General features: G+C 45.6%; 1 protein-coding gene and 1 non-coding gene across 3 annotated transcripts in view; both read right to left on the bottom strand.

Moving 5' to 3' along the window:
• Nucleotides 1-16,774, bottom strand: part of MGAT5 (alpha-1,6-mannosylglycoprotein 6-beta-N-acetylglucosaminyltransferase) — a 394,846-nt gene that overhangs the window by 81,086 nt on the left and 296,986 nt on the right. The window lies entirely within an intron of this gene.
• Nucleotides 808-880, bottom strand: TRNAC-GCA. The gene has a single exon. It is a non-coding gene; the product is annotated as a tRNA-Cys (tRNA).

The raw sequence follows: 16,774 nt of genomic DNA, 5'->3' as shown, positions 1-16,774 counted from the left end.
AATGTATGACAAAACCAATACAATACTGTAAAGTAATTAGCCTCCAAAATAAATAAATAAAGTGAAAAAATAAAAACAAAAACAAAAACCAGGCTTAGCTTAAGGGCCATATCAAAGCAGGTGGTGGGTCTAGGGGTCAGAATTTGCCAACGTTGATTTAGAGCTTTGAGATGTATTAAGGATGAGATGAATCACTGTATTACAAATAACAGTTGGATACAAAGTGGCAAAAGTAGACAACAGCAGTATTGACAAGAGCCTGGGGCGACCAGGAAGACAATTTCAAAAGCAAATCTTTTAGTACAGTACAGATCAACAGCTAGATTAGCAACTGGTCTTAGACTAATTTTCCTTTCACTGCCTGATTTAAATTAGAGGTATTCGTCTTACATGAAAAATAGAAAGTTCACTAAATTATTTATTGCTGTTTAAGAAGATAGAAAATTAATGCTGTATCAATATATTAAAAGCTAATCATACCTACTCTCTTCATTTACAGCATCTATCATTGCTCACTGTTTCTTATTTAACAGAAGAGGGAAAAGTAGTTGGTCAGCTAAAAGTAGACAAAAATGAAAGGGGATACCTATATATCAGTAATGTTTTATTTTAACCAAAAACTATAACACTATATCTAAACTTTGTGTTGTGTAACTTTAAAATACTTGTAGAGCAATATAAGTGAAGTCGCTCAGTGGTGTCTGACTCTTTGCTATCCCATGGATTATAGCCTACCAGGCTCATCTGTCCATGGGATTTTCCAGGCAAGAGTACTAGAGTGGGTTGCCATTTCCTTCTCCAGGGGATCTTCCTGACCCAGGGATCGAACCTGGGTCTCCTGCTTTGCAGGCAGACGCTTTACCATCTAAGCCACCAGGGAATCCCCAGAGCAATATAAACACAGCCTCAAAACTCTTATGAATTTACCATTATTTTACTGTTGTAGTAACCATCCGTAATTGAATAGCAAATCATTTTTCAGAAGACTCATTTCGATCAAATCCTTCCTGAGTAACAACCTAAGTTTGTACATAAGTGACTATTCTTAATTTTCATTTATATTTTATCAGTTGATGTAACATTTAATGAAATTATGTAATTACAACACACATATGTGGCCTTCACAGGTTAGGTAACAGACATACCTGATGCTAGATATGCACACAGTTCAAACTATGGGTGCAGAAGTACTGGCCACTGTGAGGGTGGCTCAGATTTCAAGGGTTTCTGGGCTCAGCACGTTTGACAAGGAAATAGCGGATGTAGGAGGTTACTCAGGTCTTTGAGAAGTGGGGCTGGTCAAGAGATCTTTCCGACTAGTCTCAACTTTTCAGTATATCCTTAAGTCTCTGGAATGCCTTAGAATCACATAGGGGAGGCACAAGCTAAAAAAATTTAAGTCTGGTTCCCCCCCACCATCTCTACCAAAATCACACAGAAGACCTGTAATCCTCCGGCCTTGCCCAGCCTTCCTTCATTCAGATCTCCAGATGTGGTACTTGCTTTTGCCCAGTTCCTGGATGACTCTGATACATAGCACCTTTGAAAACTATCCTTTATTTGTTTATTTATTTAATTTTTATTGGAGTATAGTTGCTTTATGGGCTTCTCGGATGTCTCAGTGGTAAAAAATCCACCTGCAATGCAGGAGACGTGGGTTTGATCCCTGGTTGGGAAGATCCCCTGGAGAAGGAAGTGGCAACCCACTCTAGCATTCTTGCCTGGGAAATCCCAGGGACAGAGGAGCCTGGCGGGCTATAGTCCATGGGGTCACAAAAAAGCTGGACACGACTTAGTGATTAAACAGCAACAATAAAACATTTGCTCTAAAATGTTGCACTAGTTTCTGCTGTAGAGCAAAGTGAATCAGCTATATCTACACATATTCCTTCTTTTTTGGAATTCCTTCCCATTTAGGAAAACCACCCTTTAAAGAGGCTTGCCTGGCAGCCTGATCCTTCCCATAAGACACAATAGTGGTGGTCAACCTTGGTTGTACCCTGTAGTCACCTGGGGAGGTTAGACAGAGATTTTGATCTAACTGGTCTGGGGCAGGTGGGTCCTGAGCACTGGGAGTTTTGATGGTTGTCCAGGTAACTCTAAGAGCAGTAGCAGCTGGGGCTGAGAACCACCACCACACTCCGATACTATTGACAGGGCCAGCTCATAAAGATGCTTCTAAGCTTCCCCAAACCCACACTTATTTCACACAACCAGGGTTTAGAAGGCAAATAATGGTTTTCAGCAAAAATACACATTTCTAATGTGTGTGTGTTTTACCATAAAAGATCTATGTTCATACTGAAGCAGGGCCCAGGGAATGCACACTGCAAAAAATCGACTTGTAAAGGATTGCAAATTGCAATGATGGACAGAACAAGCCTCTAAAAGCCAAGTTCCTGAGTTGACTGCAAGGTTTGAAGCAGCTAAGACTAAGATATGCATTTGAGAGCCTGGGCAGGATTTTAGATAAATGTTTGCATTTCTGAAGTCAATCACTCTTTTCAGACATTTATATGGGTACCTGGAATCAGTCATTCTAGAAAGTCATTATAAAATCATTATAAAGCCAGAGACATGAATTCAAACTTCCCATGATTCAAGAGGAATTCAAAACTTGTTTCCATGAAACTATGATACTGGCTCCTCTATTTGTAAGGATTTTTACTTGAATTTGAGGGAGGTGGCAGATGTACATTAAAAAAAAAAAAATTCCAGTCCCTCTCAAAAAAGGCAACTTCCATTATTCTTAGTTTTCTTACATTATTATTGCTCATAGAATGCATCACTATACTACTATACTATGTAGCTACTTAGTGGTTTATCATCGCCTTTTTTCTTATTAAAATATAAACTCCATGAAGGCAAGCTTATGACCTATTTACTGTTGCAGTACCAGACCCTGGAACAATGTCTGGCATACTGGCATTCAGTATGAATGAAATGAATGAATGAAACAAGATTCTTGCCTTCTGGAAAGTTAAAAATGGAGTCTAACCCACTGAGCCGCAGTGGGGCAAACAAAGCAGCTGAATTCAGCAACATCTAATTCTATGTTTGACAGCGAAAGCAATACAGAATTGAGACATAATCACAAAAAAAGATGGCTTTCATTCTCAGACAGCAGCAACGTCTACACTCTTCTCTTGTGAGGTCTATCTAGCACATGTGCCAGGTAGTGAAGAAGAAATTGAAGCTTGGAGCAGACAGGTGGCTTACTGACAGCTATAGTGCTGGGAGGTGAGAAGGGTGCAGGGGGTGGTCTGCCCTCCTCTCTTAAATAGACTCCCTGAAGCACAAGCAAGGCTAGGGAGCGCGCATGTACATTTTAGGTGCCTGAAAACAGAGACAACTGTTTTTCCTTAAAAAGCTAACCTAAGGGCAGCCACAAATGCTGAGTATTGGTGTGACATCATAAGGTAGTATAGTTACTGTTTGCTAAGCAAGTACTATGTGCCTGCCACGCCAATGTGTATTTCTAGTTTACTCCTTTCCACAACCCTTTGTGTGTGTGTGCTGAGTCATCTCCGACTCTTTGAGACCCCATGAACTGTAGCCCATCAGGCTTCTCTGTCCATGGAGTTTTCCAGGCAAACATACTGGAGTGGGGTGCCATTTCCCCTTCCAAGGGATCTTCTTGACCCAGGGATCAAACCCATGTCTCTTGCATCTTCTGCACTGGCAGGAGATTCTTTACCTCTGAGCCACCTGGGAATCCCACAATCCTCTGAGATGAGCATCATCATCCCTGTCTAGCAGATGAAGTCTTAAAAACGTCTTTAGTTGAGCAGATGTGGGAGAGGATGACTAGAAGACAATCTCATATACCCTTTCTTAGTGCTAACACGCTGAGTCTGAATGACGCCTTCCTTGACTTAGAGGAAGCTTTCCTTGAAACTCTCTGGCAGACACTACATGAACCACTCCCTGACCTTCCTTGTTTCATCTCTGCAGCCTATGACCCAGGCACTGTTGGTGTCATTCTTGTTTTACAGATGAGAAAGCTGGGTTTATGGAGGTTTAAAGGTGCTCAGAGCACATGACGGAGTTAAGAGTCCACGGTAAATTCACTCACTGCAGAAATGCAACTTCAAGATGGCACTCTTTTTTTTCTCTTTCACTGTAAAATGCAGGAGTTGCTACTGAGAGGGGCTGGAATAGACAGCACACCCCCCTGGCCAGTTCACCCACATGTTCACATTTCACTTCTAAGAAGATTATTTTCTGCTTCCTATGGCCAGAGTCTGGCTGGGCACCAGGTTCAAATGTGAACAAGACCCGCAGTGCCTGCCCTCAGGAAGCCTGCCATCCAGCCCACAGCTGCTTGCTGGTACAAATGAGTCTCAGTCCGACTGGAGGCAGCACTTGCCCACAGAACCACTTGCTCTGGGTTTCCTGGTGCTGGGGGGCTGCCCCCGTCTGTTGGTTTGCCTGCACAAAATGTAATTCTTTGAACTCTATATCCAGCTGGAGGAGGGGAGCCCTTGAGTTACAGAGGTTTCCTCCCAAGGACGAGAAACTGCTTCGACTGAGACCTCTGTGTCTGATCCCGAGCCGTGACTCATCGATCTTTCGGGTCTTGGCCAGAATAATGCTGCCTTCTTATCTTATTCCTGAAAGAACAGAACTAGAAAGGGAACACTTGACCCTGGAGACAAGTAACATGAGCAAGTCATCACAAGATAATAAAATACTCAGAACAAACACATGTGCATTTCTGCAAGGCCCTGAGCAAATATTTCTAAACTGTTTCATCAAGCCCTTGTTAACTCATCACAGCCAAAAGCTAAAAATAGGGAGAGGATCAAGAGACGCATGACAGCAGGATGGAAGTGCAGGGAAGAGCGGAGAGTGTAGAGACCAGAAAAAGAGAGAAAGGCAGAGGTGAAGAGGACGTGAGGCAAGAGGCTTGAAGCCATGTGGACCCACACGTAAGTGAGGATTCAAAGTGGGAAGGACTCAGGAGTCACCTGGTCCCATCACCCACAGAGAGCCTTCCAACAATTTACAGAGTGATTACTATATACAATGCACTTCACTAAATGTTTTCATGTCTAACAATGAGCTCCAGTATTCCAGATAACCCTGTAAGTTGTATATTACTCTCCCCATTTTGTAGCTGGGAACACTGAGGCTTAGATGAGTTCAGTGTCAGGTAAAAGAGCGCACAGTGAGTAACCGGCAGACCCTGGAAATGAATCCTGGTCTATCTCTGAGGCCTGTGCTCATCACTGCTGGGTCCTGCCTCTAAGGTTCTACAGACATGTCTATGGTCAAACAGCCTGTGAAATCTGACTTTAAGGGTAAATAAGACAGACAAATTTTAGAAGATGAGAACCGCACCACAGGCTCTGCTTCCCAGATGATGAGCCCTTAGCCCACGTACTCTGCCCCAGTGACATGGTCCTCATTTCCTCTCTCTGGCTCTAGGGCCTGGGTGCTACAGGAGCCACAAAGAACCAGATGCAGAATCCTTTTTCTCCCGTGTCTTTCATGCACTCTGTACTGACAATGTTCGAGAGCCAGCTACAAAGAAGAAATATTTCCAGGGCCCAGATCCACGGTCACGGAACAATTAGAAAGAGAGAATTTATACTGAGCCTTAGTATGCAGGTACCTGCCACACTGGCTTACCCTCCTGCCAAGGGCAAGAAACTTCCTGGAGGCCTAAGTGGGGTTGGGAGTGGAGGGCTAGCAAAAGCACCCAGGTGTGTGCTGGTTATAGTAGACGCCGCATGGACTTTGTTGAGAACTGTGCTGGAATTAAGCCCTAGGTCCCTGCTTGGACTCATTGGCTGATCAAGCCAGTATGAGCATGAGCCAGTTCTCTGTAAAAGAGAAGCTGGGGGCAGGTCTGTTCCCAAAAACAGGTGGAAAAAGAGGATCAAATCAAGAAAAACTGATCAGTGTTGATGGTGAGAGCCTCTGAACAACCAAGATGCCTCAGGTGGGGGAGGCAAGGTCCTGGGGCACACACACTTTTTACTTTTTCTCTCTCAATATTGCTGATGAAGTGTTCTATCTCCAAAGTGTCATCTGACTGTGATAAAGAGAAAGGGGTAGGCCATAGACTCAAAGTCCATTTCACTCTCCTCCTGCCTTGTCACAGGAATCCCAATACCCTTGATGTCCCTGGAATCCTGACTGATGGCCAATCACAAACATCGCTTCCTCTACCTTCCCTGACTTCCTTGTGACCATGTGATGCCAATAAGAAAACTGCTCACATCAGGGGGAGGTGAGCAGAGGGTGCTTCTGTGTCTGATAAAAGGAACAGACATGGCTGGCTCCAGCCTCTTCACCCTCCTTTCTGCTTTGACCACAGACAAGATGAGTTCTTGTGACCAACAGCTAGCACACTAAGGTAAGCAGGGGGAGGGGGGAGGAGGGGGGGTGGTCAGGCAGAAGGACAGAAGCAGCCTGGTCCTTAGTGACTCTCAAGAGGAGAAATGTTCCTGCCATGGGCTGTTGACTCCTAGGTGAAAAGTAACCTCTTGTCTGCTGGTGAGGTACCCTGCCCACTCCCACTGAATGAACTTCTATTGGGTCTGAAGCCATGGGTCTTGGGCATACCTGTCTAGCATGTGGTAGTTTACAAGGTATTTTCTCAACTATATCTCATTTGATTCTTATGTCAACCCCCTAAAATAGGTGAAACAGATGCTGTGAGCTCACCTGAAGGATAAGGACATGGCTTAGCATGTGAAGCCATTAGGTCAGAGCACTAAGATGACTAGTCGCAGAGCTGGGGTCTGAGTGCACTGAGCTCCTATCACCCTGGACAGCATTGTTACAAAGAGGCACCCTGCCAATGGCTGCCAACTGAGTTCCATTTCGGGGAGGCAGTTATCCTTGGATTATGATCCTGCAAGAGTCAGCACATGATCACAAAATAAAAGGAAGCAAAACTAATCATTTGTGTCCTGGCTTCAGCTGAAGAATGGGAAGAGGCCTGCTAGTTACAATGGCATTGGAGAAGCCACTGAGTAAGGATGGGGAACAGCTTTCTCCTTCCTAAGGTTCCTGCAAACCAGGAGATATGCTGTACTGGGGGTCAGTGAGGAGGAATTATTATCTGGCCCAAACGGTGAGGAATTTGTCCAGGAAAGCGGCTACACCTCCCCTTCTCCTTCAAGTTGTTACCAAACTGCCCGTAGTTTAAGTCATCCAACTGCCAATTCATTCCAGGTAAACATCAAGCCTAAGTTAACAAAATGAAAAAGACACTGTCGGATTTGGGACAAAGTCTCTATACCAGCAGATGAGCTATAGCAACTCTAGTGAATGACCTAACTATTTTAAAATACAGAAAGAGGGAAGGAAGAAGAGGGAAAGAGGAGGGGAGGACCAAAGGAAGGAAGAGAGGGAGAGAAGGGAGAAGGAGAGGAAAGGGGGGAGAAAAGAGGGAAAGAGGGAAGGGGAGAAGCAGGGACAGGAAGGGACAGGAAGAGACAGGAAAGAGAAGAAAAGGCTTTGAATTGGACGCATCCCTTCTTTGGCAGGGGTTCAAATTCCGTATCTCCCAGACCCAGTTTCCTCCTGGTAAATGCAGGTAACAGTGCTCCTTACAAGGTGGTGGGGAGGCCCTGCGTGCCTGTCATTATGCGCTGCAAATGCACTGGCACCGTCTGAAGATCTGGCCAGACCCTGGCAGGTTGTGAGGGCCTGCAACGACCACCAGTCGGTCTGGATCCACAGGGCTGTGTGCTGCCCTGCTCCATTCCCTAAAACGGTAATGGTCGTGACCTCTGGAGGGGGTGCTGAGGAAGAGCTGCAGGGCCCTATGGGGAGCCCCCTGCTGACTCCCACTGCAAGCCCCCAGCAGTCTTCCAACTCCCCAGCAGTCTGGACAGAGGATGAAGATACTGCATGAAAGACAGTGCGGGTGGCTTTCTAAGCCCCTTCCCTCTCACCACCACCACCCCCGGTCCACCCTCCCCCTCCTTCACTTGAGCTGTGAGTTGTGACTTCATTAAGGAAATCAGATGGAGTTCCCCTAACCCAGGCCTGGCGTGCTACGATTCATGGGGTCGCAAAGAGTCGGACACAACTGAGCGACTGAACTGAACTGAACTGAACTCACACATGGACTATCACTCACCCCTTATAGGGGCCATCCTTATCCTCCAAGTCCTGACATCTTCAAAAGCCATTTGGGCTCATGGGAGTACTCTCCCACTTACTTTTAAACTTCATTTTTAAATACTCCTCCCCACCCCCGCCACTTTTCTCTTGTCTCGGTCAGTATTTCTGTCTCAGCAAGCTCTGTTAAGGCAGATATGCCTTTGCAAGTCCTGATATTCAAGTAGGTTCCTGATAACTGGTTCTACAACAACTGTTTCAAATACAATGAAAACAGGCAGGTTTCATCTTTGGATCTGGGGCAGAAGCAAATGGTTTCACCCATTCAGTTTTAAGTTGCCACACAGAATCCCATAGAACTTTTCCTTGAAATCTATCCATCATAGATATAATCCGGCTCCTGGGATTTGAGGGGATAGGCAGGAGAAAGAGGAAGAAGTTATGGAGAGAGTCCATTTCTTGGGAGATGGTCCAGTGTAGGGGCTGCAGTATACAACCTGTCAATTCAGTCTTTATTCAGTCATTTATTATGTGTGGGATCTTAATCTCTGTTTGCCTCAGTTGCTCCCTCGAAAATGTCTGAGCCACCAGGGGAGTCTCAAAAATATGGAGTGGGTAGCCATTCTCTTCTCCAGGGGATCTTCCTGACCCAGGGATCGAACCTGAGTCTCCTGCATTACAGGCAGATTCTTTACCATCTGAGCCACGAGGGAAGCCCCACTAATAGTGCTGGCTTGACAGAACTGTTTTGAGGATCACGCCTGGTATATAGAAGCCCTCAAATATTAGCTATTATCATCACCTCACCAAGGAGCTCAAAGTAGTTAAAAACAGAATCAGAGAAGAGAGATGCAAAGCCAGCCAGCTGTAAAAATTTCAACTGACTAGATAACTCCAGTCTTCCCTGAAGCTCCCTCCAGCCCCAAGGTTGGACCAGGATTCTTGAGGGGGAAGTCCTGCGTTATCTTGAGTACAGACAGACTCACTTAGTGCTAAGGGCTGCACAGCCAGATTTTATGAGCATATGCTGTTTATATGAATTTTACTTAAGTATAAAATTGTATATAGATGCTAAATATGATTTTGAGAAGCATACATATTACTACATTATAAAAATCTTCTCAATTGGTTTATTGGTTTCTCGAAGGTCATAATACCTCTTCTTATAATAAAATGATAAATTTTGCTTCCAGAAACACTTGACATTGTAAACGATGCTCTCAATCTGTATTTTTGCTATAAAACTCCACCAACCAGCTCTGTCCTTGCAGGGCCTGTTTCAAAGTCTCAATGACTGGCTTTGCACTGATGCAGAAGGTCATGGTGTCAGTTCTCACCAAGAATGATTCCTTGGGGATTCAGGCTAGCCTGGGAAGCCAGCTGGGAGCCAGCTCACACAGACACCTCGTATACCTGGTCCCTGAGGCAGTGAACACAACACCAGGAAGAGGTCAAACTTCCTTCAACTGGCCCAAAACACTCAAGTGTCTTATTTGACTACCACTCTCAGATTTATAATCCAAGTTGCCTCTAATCTCATTTTAAAACAACACATCTACCTGGCTATTTTCTCTGAGAAACAGCCAGAAAGCCACACCTCTATTTCCTTCTACTGCCATGGGTTTCTTTCTTCACTGAGTTTCTCAACAAGGGAGGATAAACAGACCACAGGGAACCCATGTAAAGGCATCCTCTTTTGGGTGTGTCTGAGCCCCTCTGTGGCAAGGCCGATGGGCAATGAACTCACTCTCCCAGGAGGTGGCCAGGCAGCCTCAGGGATCTGCCTTCTCCACAACCTCTCCACAGCTCTCAAGTCTCCAGGGACTGAGCATCTGCTGCTAGGCTGAGCCACTGCAGCAGGTGTGTGGGACCACCACCCAGCTCAGCCTCCTCTCTCAGTACCCCTGCATTTCACAGGGTGGCCACATCGTCTTGGCCCAACCAGCTTCCACCGGGAATGGCTGAGCACAGATGTGTCCCCTAGAGCTGTGACTGTGCTTCTGGAAGAACTCTAATGATGCCTCGAAGTTGCATCCCAAACCATTTTCCTCTAAGCTGTGCTTGCATAGTGTTCTATCTGAGGGATTCATGATACCAATATGATATCTCAGTTGTCCTTATAAATCTGGGCCTCACATTCAGAAAGGCACGCCTTTCAGACTATTGTAAATTCACAAGCATTATGTCTCTCTCCTTTCAAGAACTATCTTAACCCTTTCTTCGCTTGAAAGGAACAATCTCTCAAGGCTTTTGTAACTCTTCTTTACACGGTCCTCTGGCTTTTCTCTGTGCTGGTGAGCATGTGGGTACCTGAGACCCGCTGGCCCCTCCTTTTTCAGGGAGCATAGCTTCTGCACATTTGGTGTTGCTCAGTGGCTCCTGGCCACAGAAAGCTGTTGCTCTCGGCTCACAGACGGCAATTTCTTTTCCCATCCCTAAACACCATTGTTCCCATACCGTGTGCCAAACTGTTAGGGCTGGAGTAATAGTAAAAAGCCTCGAGGCAAATTACAACCACAACAGCTGTGTTTACTAAGAGCTTTACAAATGAACTCATCCCAGCGTCATGAGGGCGGGCAGGCAGTGGCTCGGAACCTTCCAGAAACACCCCACCCTCAGGATGATCACTGGCTGCCTCGGCCTCCTGCTATCCAAGCCAGTCCCAGCTCTTGAAGGAGATCCTATGCTTTGCACCAGGGACCTTTTTTTCACCCACGATACGTTGATCTGTGTTATTCTCCCAGCTGCATTGATTTACACTCAGCTGTTTATCCTCCGGGAGGGCTGCCAGTCACCGACAGAATAGGCAACTGGATGCCGATTCTGCAGAGGCAACAAGAAAACAACTGTCCACCCTGAGGGCCCTCGAATGCCTCCCTAACCACCTGCAGCGAGGCCTGAAATTCCACCTTTCATCATTCACACCTTTGGACCGTTGGTGACCGCTCTAATGCAATACATATTGCAGTGCATGGCATCAAGAGAACTAGCACTCATCCATAACTTTATGTGGATTGTTTCTTCTAAACAGGTGGCTTCCCAGCTGGCACTAGTGGTAAAGAACCCGCCACCCAGTGCAAGAGAAACAAGAGACTTGGTTTCAGTCCCCAGGTTGGGAAGATCCCTTGGAGGAGGGCATGACAACCCACTCCAGTATTCTTGCCTGGAGAATCCCATGGACAGAGAAGGTGGGCTACAGTCCATGGGATCACAAAGAGTTGGACATGATTGAAGTGATTTAGCACAACAACTCCAAAACTTTGTTTTGTTACCTGTAAAACTGACACATGCTTCATGAGGCTATGTGGAAGCTGCTTTGGAACTTCTAAAATTCCTGCAATTCGTATTTGAATTACTGGATTAAAAAGCGAGCATTCTTGAGAGAGACTTCACTGGAACTGGTACCAACTCGGCACTCTTGCATGGATTAATTTAGGCAACTGACTATTACCATGGAAATGAGAGGGCGGGTCCTTGGGCTATGAGCACAGGATACAGCCTAGTAAAACAAGGGCATACACGTCTTCTGAGCATGGGGTGATTCTTAGTCAAGTAGCAGCCATCCACCAATCCACCATGTGTGAAAAAGAAGCCATTACGGTTTTATTCCCCTAAGAAAATTCTGACTCCCTAGTACAACTCGCCTGTTTAAAAGAATGACCCGGAGCAACATACAATTCCCAGGTCTCTTTGGTGGAGGTTCTGATTCGATGAGGCTGAGCAGGGTCCCTTACATCTGGAGGCTTCACAAATTCCCAGGTGGAACGTACAACTGGGCAAGTTTGTTTAACAGTGACCTAGATTCTAAGCACCAACTTAAGCTTCCCTGTGGTTCCTTGGAACAGAGGCTGGAAATCATTTTTTAAAAAAGCAAAAACCCCCACAAATCTCTGCTACCCCCAGAGCACCAGGCCAGTTCCCTGCACAGACCTACAACAGAGCTGCTGCTTGAAACTATAGCCCTGAGAAGCTCTATCAGCTGGGTTCAAAGGGGAGGTCTTCACTCCCAGGCGGGAAGGAGTCTAAAGACTTTATTACATTATACATGAGCAGTGAGTTGACAGGCTCCACGTCCCAGACACAAAGTCGATGACGGCCATGCATTCTTTCTGGGCTCCCCTAGTCGCCAACCCAAAAGTTGAAACTTCATTTCAACCACAAGACAGCTTGGCAGAAACAGCTCTGGCAGCGTATTATCAGGGTTGGGCTCTGACAAGAAGAAAAACTCAAAGTCTCATAGTTAGATTTCAAGAACCTGGGCTTCCTACTAGAGCCATAGCTGAAAATGGCCTTCATCCCCCTCGAAACTTCCCTGACATCCACACAGGCTACTCAAAGGATGCTGTGGCCCAGATAAAACATGGAATTCATTCTCCCATTCAAAGTTTCTTCTGTCATTTCACCCTTTTGTGAAGAAACACATTCTCTGAGAGCAGGAGATAGAAAGGGGGGCTTCTTTCTGGCCTCCAAGGGGCAAGTCACAGTCTCAAACACCTCTGGGGGCCGAGCAGCTCATGGAGGTTAGAGATGGACCCGGAAGGACTGTCACTCTGGAATATTCCCTAACCCCTACGTGGCAGTTGCCACTACTCAGCTCTGCCACCCTATGGTGTGTAAAGAGAGTCCAGTTTGCCACCTAAATTTTCAAGAGAATCTGGGGATTCTGGCTTTTCAGATGAACTTTCCCAAATGGCAAATGTCCCAATTTAAAAAATGTTGTGTTGGGAATTCCACGGCAATCCAGTGGTTAGGGCACTGTGCTTCCACCTCAGGAGCCATGGGCCCAATCCCTGGTCAGGGAACTAAAATTGAAATCTGCAAGCCTTGCAGTGTGGTGAAAAAAAATATGTTGTGCTGGCTGAACAAAAACGTTTGTGGGGTAACCTATATAGGAGAAGAATCTGAAAAAAAATATGTATATTATCTTATACACATGTATATAAACATACATATATATATTCTCCTTCAGATACTTACATATATATATGTATACATATGTAAATATATATAAAACCGATTCACTTTGCCACACACCTAGAAACTAACACAACATTGAAAACCAACTATATGTCAATAAAAAAAATTCATTAATTAAAAAAATGTCTGTGGGGGATGTCGGTGGGGGCTTTTGCTCCTTGCAGGGCCCTCTCCTATCTCCCTCCCTCCTGCCCCTTTCCACCCACCCTCTAGGCACATCCTCTCTGGCTGCCAGTACCACACAGGTGGCCCATCCCCTAGCACCAGTGACCCCTCTCCCCAAACCTTGCCAGTGTTCCTGCAGCCAGCAGCAATGGGAGGCAGGGGCTGGTGGCTCCCCAGGTGACCTGTCTCATTCTGGACAGCAATGACGGCTGAGTTGTACTTCACCTGATCTTCCTTGAAAGCTCGACAAGTTCAAGAGCAGCCTGTTTACCATCCTTTGGTGGATTATCCAGGACCTTTATGATTCCTTATCTCCTGGCTGCCCCTGTGGAGTTCTGACCCATAGCCTCCATCACGCCCACGGTTTCCCAGCCAAACACGCTCGGTTCTTCAAACAGTCTTTGTAAAGCAACCTCCGAGTCTCCGTACATTGTACTCTTTCCAAACAAAAGGTCTAATTTACCTAGATGATAACAGTAACAGTGAAACCTAACGATATAAGGAACACCAGGCATTGCTTTAAGAGCTTTGTATTTATTAACTCATGCATTCTTCCTAAGAACGCTAAAGAGGGGTGCTGTTACTACCACCCATTTTACAGATGAGAGAAGAGAGGCACAGGGAGCCTAAGGCACTGGCCTGTGACCACACAGCTGGTCAGGGCAGAACCAGAATGGAACCCCATCAGAAGTCACCACCACACCCTAGAGCATAAAGTGTTCTCAAATGGATGGGAACACCAATCCTTCACCACTGAAGGTCCATTATCCACACTGTTGACTCACATAAGCTTACTGTCAGTGACTCTCTGAAATCTCTTTTACATACAGGAATGCTAAGTCCCAGCAACCCCATCCTTTCCCCAGGCGGTGGGTTTTATGGACTCTGTGCCTGGCCTGGTGCAATTACCATCCTGCTGCCCTATTTCTCATGGCCCATAACATTGTCCTGGAGGTGCTCTTCCCTGCGTCCTTGCTCTTAAAAGAACTAGGAGGAGGCCAAGGAGGAGTTCAGATTATAGAATCATGGAACTCTGGGGAACCAAACAAAAGAACATCCAGGCCTCCACCTCATTTTACAGATGAGGAAAGTGAGACCTGGAGGGCAAATGAATTCCAAGGACAAGCAGCCAGCGAGCTGTGCGGTCAAAATTAGAACCTGGGCATCTGCTTCCCACCCAGGGCTCCTCCAGCTGCTCCAGACTGTGTTCAGCCCACGTTTCTGGGCTTAAACAGAAGGATGATGAGGAAAATGTGCTCTATGTGCCAGTCGACAAGGAAACCTCAGTGGGTTTAAGATGACAGCAGAGCTGGCTGAAACAGGGGGCAGACCACCACGATGATGAGACTGGGGAGGGAAAAGGCCGCCCAAGGCTCTCTGAGCTCTGAGTTCAGCACTCAGTCCTGCACACGTTAGCTCCTACACACAGACGGTCTCATGCCAGATGCCCTGCGGGCTTAGGTACAGTCAGCATGCAGCCCAGGTTATTGTTTGAAAAGTCCCTAAGTCTTCGGGACTGTAGCCTTTAAAATCTTAAAAGACAATGATTCATGCCTGATGTCTCTCTTTGCGTTTGGCATCTCCTCCTTGTTCCCCTGCCCCACACCCCTAAGCTTATACTTGAATGTGGGCAAAGGCTCTGCAGAATGACTGCCCTTTTCATAGGCCAGTCACTGGGCCAGACAGGACAGCACGCACAGGTGACCAAGGCTTGGCCAGCAATCACCCAGGAGGAGCATGTCCACTCGGGGACATGGAAGTCATCCCTGAGGGGAAGAGACGTACTCCTGCCTCTGGCAAGGGTGGTCTCACAGGGACCGTGATGGGGTCTTTTCTGATTGCCCATTCAAGGGGGATAAACTGGGAGAGACACAGCGATGCTTCCAAAGGCTCTTCTGATGGAAACCAAAACCAGGACCTGTGATCACAATGCCTAGATTTTCTGGAAAAACTTCAGTAAGATTGATTTCAATTTCATTATTTCAAAATATATAGGCCAATTTGACTTAAGGTATAGGCTTAAATATGGGACTTCCTAAGTGGCCCAGTGGTAAAGAACCCACCTGCCAATGCAGGAGACACAGGTTCAAGCCCTGGGTTGGGAAGATCACCTAGAGTAGGAAATGGCAACCCACACCAGTATTCTTGCCTGGGAAATCCCATGGACAGAGCAGCCTGGAGGGCTAAAGTTCGTGGGGGTGCAAAAGAGTTGGACGTGACTTAGCGACTAAACAACAACAGATTTAAATGTATCTGGTTTATCTCCATCTCATCTGGGAAGAAAAGTCTGGCCAAGTATTTTAAAGAACAGGATGACAAGGTTTAACCTGCTTACAAAAACATGTTCCTTTCAAGGATTTCAATACATCCTTTAATGACAAGAGTCTTTGGTGATTCATTAAAGCAACATACTAAGAGCAGTTAAATCTTCTGATGAAATCAAATAGCAGTTCTCCGAACAATTCCCATTTCCAATTTTGCATTAATTTAAATTAAGTCCAAATCAATGAAATTAGTGAGCTAGATGACGAAACAGTTTCTAGAATGAGATTTTATCAGACTCAGAAGACAGACTTTCAAGATTTATTTTTGGTTGTTTAAAGCAGCTGTACTCTTTCTCCCAGAGAAATCTGACTGGACATCCAAGTCTATGCCACAGACAAACCAGAGCTGCTGTAGTAACTGGGCCCAGAGGAGCTGGTCTCCAGGGCTCTGAAGGACCCAGGTGACTAGTCACTGATCTCATCCAGGGCTTAGCAAACTTTCTCTATAAATGGACAGGCAGCAAATATTTTAGACTTTGTGTGAACATGTATGGTCTCTGTCATATATCCCTTTGCTTTTACTTACTATTCATTGTATTTTTTACAACTTTAAAAATGTAAAAACCATTTTTAGCTTCAGGCCAAAGGTCCACAGGTCACTGTTAACTTTGACTTAATTTTTAACAGCCTTATTGAAGTATGATTGGTGTATAATAAACTGCATTTTTGTTTGTTTGTTTGTTTTAAACTTGCACCCATGGCCAGGTGTGTTTTTTAAAAGCAATATAATAGTTTTGGGCAACATCGTAACAATGAACATTTTCTCTCCCAGAAGCTTGGCTTCTGAGGCATCTTGTATACAGAATAACATATTCAAAAAGCCTGCTCCTTCCCCAACATGGTCATCTGTTCAAATGTTTGCCCCTCCTCCAAGGAAAAAAAGTGGCACATATTTAAAGTGTGCAATTTGTAAGTGCTGACATATGGATATAACTCGGACCCATCACCACCATCAGGACAGCAGACATGCCCACCTCTCTCACCCCTCCGCCAGGCAACCAGCCATCTGCCTTCCATCCCCATGTATTAGTTTGCATTTTCTAGAGTTTCATATGCAAAGACTCATACAGTATAGCCTCTTTCTCATGTTTGATTCTTCCACTCAGTGTCATCATTTTAAGGTCTGCCGTGTTGTTGTGTATATCAATAATTCAGTCTTCTTCATTCATGTGGTTGTTTAGTCGCTCAGTCATGCGAGACTCTTTGCGACCCCACGGACTGTAGCC

The sequence above is a fragment of the Oryx dammah genome, unplaced genomic scaffold, assembly GCF_014754425.2.
Source record: "Oryx dammah isolate SB20612 unplaced genomic scaffold, SCBI_Odam_1.1 HiC_scaffold_27, whole genome shotgun sequence".
In the NCBI taxonomy this organism is placed as follows: domain Eukaryota; kingdom Metazoa; phylum Chordata; class Mammalia; order Artiodactyla; family Bovidae; genus Oryx; species Oryx dammah.
This window is presented reverse-complemented; position numbering and strand designations above follow the sequence as displayed.